The sequence below is a fragment of the Apium graveolens genome, chromosome 5, assembly GCF_009905375.1.
Source record: "Apium graveolens cultivar Ventura chromosome 5, ASM990537v1, whole genome shotgun sequence".
Lineage (NCBI taxonomy): Eukaryota > Viridiplantae > Streptophyta > Magnoliopsida > Apiales > Apiaceae > Apium > Apium graveolens.
The window spans coordinates 106,029,833-106,033,722 of NC_133651.1; positions in this window are offsets into that span (position 1 = coordinate 106,029,833).

The following is a 3,890-nucleotide window of genomic DNA, read 5'->3' on the forward strand; positions in this document are numbered from 1 at the left end:
CGGAAATAATTGAGTATAAGGTAGCAGGATAAAAAGGATTTAAATTAAAAGATTATAATAGAGGATCATAAAAAGGAATATAATGTATGGAGATAGGTTAAGGGAACCTAAGTAATAAGATCCCGGGTATGATCCCTCAAACGATAAACGAAAACGAAAGTTAAGCGAACCGTATAACAGATCAGCGGTCATTAGGCAAACAATTAGGAAGTTAATCAAAGGGATAAGAGAAGATGATGTCACCCAACCAGTGAGAAGAGGACAAAGAGGGAAAGATGACATCACAGCATGACATAGGCATGACATGGGAAGGAAGGAGATGTGGTGGATTATTAACCACACAAAATCAAGGGCAAATAGGTAATTTAGTAAAATAAAAACAAAACAAAATCAACCAAGCCAAATAATTCATTCTTCATCCAAAACAAAAAGAAACCAAGGCATTATTTTCTTCATTTGCTCTCGGCTTTTTACTATTTCAAAGGCAAGAAAATTCAAAATCCAAGATCAAACTTCCTAAATTGGTGAGTTAATTCCCTAATCATCCTTATGCATAGTTATGGCTATATCATGAGTTTAAGCCTTCAATTCTTTCTCAATCTTCTTCAATAAATCAATGAAGAAGACAATGAATAGTGTTTTCAAGGTTTTTAACTTGAATTTTTCTTGTTTTCCTTTAAGATCCAAGCATCCCTAAGACTTCTCAAGGCTTCTTAAGGCTCCCTAGCTACTCCCACCACTTCAAGGAAGGTATATCATCTCCAAACCCTAGCTTTAATTTGTATATTAGGTTGAATATGGTTGTGAGGGTAAAGAGTAGCTTGAAACTTGTTTGTTTAAGAGTTTGGGTTGGAATGGTGGTGGTTGATTTGTTGAAATCTTAAGAGTTGGTTAAAGAATGTAGTATAGTTTAAATTCAAGTTTTGGGATTAAGTAAATTGTTTATAATGAGTTGATTTGGGGCTGTTGTAATGTAGTTTAGATGGAGGTTTGATTGGGTTGTGAATTGGAGTTGAAATTGTGGTTGTTGGAATTGGTTTAAATTTGGGAAATCGCGTAAACATAGCCGTCGTAACTTCCGATTTTCTTTAGACTGCTTTTGTGCATAACATTAGAACCCGAGAACCCCCTGATAGATTTTTACCATTGCCATGTTTAGATAGTTCGTGTTACGAGCTTCGTTTTGATATGTGGTTCGTTTGATTCCGATGAACGGTTTAGGAGAAACGGCCGTTTTAAGTAATGACGTTTCGCGAATGAACCCTTACCCCTCGCCTTACTTTGAAACATAGGTTAAAGACCTTAAAGGACTAATTGAAGTATGAAACATTTATGTAAGGTGTAATAGGCAGTTGGTAAGACACTCGCGAAGAAATCGCCTTAAAACTCGTAATGGTTAAATTATTAAAAATGGTGGAGCCGAGGGTACTCGAGTGACTTAAGAGAATCAGTAAGCGCAAAATGAGCGTTAGAGTCTGAGTTGGTTAGAGTATAGATTTACAAGTGAGTTTGGTTTAATTCCAACTTACTTGTTGCTTATAGGTTACCAGACTCGTCCCGAGCCATTCGTAACCCCCAGTCGCTCAGGCAAGTTTTCTACCAGTTATAACTATTGTTGTGATGCATATGTGTATATGCATGATCTTGCGTTAAATGCATATTTGTTATAGCAAATTCTTGCGATATATTGTAGCATGTTATATGGTACATATGCATGCCTGTTTCGTATTATTTCCATATATATCTGTTGGTTCAGTTGATAATACCTATGCTAGAGGATAACGGTAAATTGCATATACCCTTAGTATAGGGATCCAAAGGTGAAAACATTTTCTAAAACCGGGAGTCGAGGATCCCGAGTAGATTTTATATATATATATATATATATATATATTTATATATATATGGCTATAGTTTTCAAAACTATTAATCGAATAAGGGTTATTCGATAACTTTATTTTATTATTGAATATTATTTTGAATATTCATTCGAGGGTTTATGACTCAGTTTATATTATTTAATGATTATTAATTGGATAGTCATTTGAGGATGTATTGACTCCTTTATTTTATTTGATGAATATTATTTATAATATTCATTCGAGGTATTATGACTCCACTTATTATTTAATAATATTCTTTATTTTATTTATGAATAATGTTCGATAATCAAACTTACTTTTGATATTCAAATAAAGATATTACTTTCGTATAAGTATATATTTGGTTATTTAATACTCATTTCAAGTATAAGTCTTACAACTTCTACTTCAATTATTTGTATAAAGATTATTCTTTATGGGAATATTATTTAAATATTAATATTCAGATATTTTCTAAATATATTGGGACTGATTTACTTCATTAAATCAGCATTACTCCAAACACTCTTTAAAGTGTTTTCGAGTCTTCAAAATGATTTTTAAAAGTTAGAGCGGATCCCAAAACTCATTTTTATATTTAAGATCTTCCTTTTTAAAGGGGGTTTAAATACTCGCTCAAAACCTGAGGGATCCGGCTCTGTGGTGTATTTTATATTCGCAAAGAGGTTGCAGTTTTGGTAAATGAATTGATTACTTACCCAACGTTCGGGAAGTAAGTCCATCTATCGAGTCGGCATAAGCAACATGGGCTCAGTGGGCGTCCATGATAGTGTAAGTGGCTCAGTGGGAGTCCATCAAATGCATAAGTGGCTGAGTGGCAGTCCAGCATAAGGTCCTATTGCGACCAGGGTGATGACCAGTGGGGAATTCGTCCATCTACTAGTAGAAAAGGTTACTTATTGGTATCTTTGCCTCATCAGCAAGATATCAGGTTTATGCCAAAATTCTTTCCTTTCCAAATTTATTGGATATTGCAATTCTGTTCATACTTTACATGACAGAGGTTTTCAGGAAACGTATGTATATATATAGGTGTATATATATATCGGGACTTAATGAAGTATATCATAACTTCATTTCCTTCAAAATATTTCAAAGATTGAATCTATTCAAGTCTTATCTTGTAGTCTCATCAGTGTGATGAACTTTTGAAACTAATTATCACTTGAACGGTGGTAGTTCAAGTAGTATTTGGAAAAGATATAAGTATATTGGAGTATCTTGTAACTTCATCTTTTAAACTTATATCTAGTAAATGATTATCTTATGCATGACAAAGATTTTCAGATAAACGTTGAGACAAGGTTAGATATATGAGATCACCTTGCAACGATATTTTTATACAGTTATAAACTGGAACTATGTGTATATTATGCATGAAAGAGGACTTCCAAGATTTTGAAAAGTATATATGTATATATACTGAATATTTTGCGACTTCATCGCATTAAGATATCAAACTTGGTTCATTTCTTTTGACCAAGATTTCCATGAGTACTATGAGAAGGCTCATATATTGTTAATCATTATACATATTATTTTGGTGGGCTTGCTGCTCACCCTTGCTTTCTTCTTTCATCACACAACATCAGATAGACAAGATGAACAGGACCAAGCTCCCGATTCGCAAGCGGTTAGAAAACATCCTGCAGTCTTCTGGAAGCGTTGATGCCGCTGTAGCTGAGGTAGGAACTACCAATAGGCTAGGCTTTCAGCTTTTGATGTGCCAGACTTATGTATAATATGAATTGTAATAATGGCAAAGAAAATGTAAATTTATTCAGAAAACCTTTTAAGGTGTATTGGCATATAATTGTGGAATAAAACGACTTGTGATTATTTTTTTTGGATGTTCATCTCTGAGACTATAACTTGTGGTGTGTGTGTTTATTGTGGGGTCACAGTACAGAGTAGTTGATTGATTATTAAGATTCGATGTTATTAAGGGAAATGGAACTCGTGACAACCCAGATCCCCGACCCCGGATTTGGGGGTGTTACAATACTA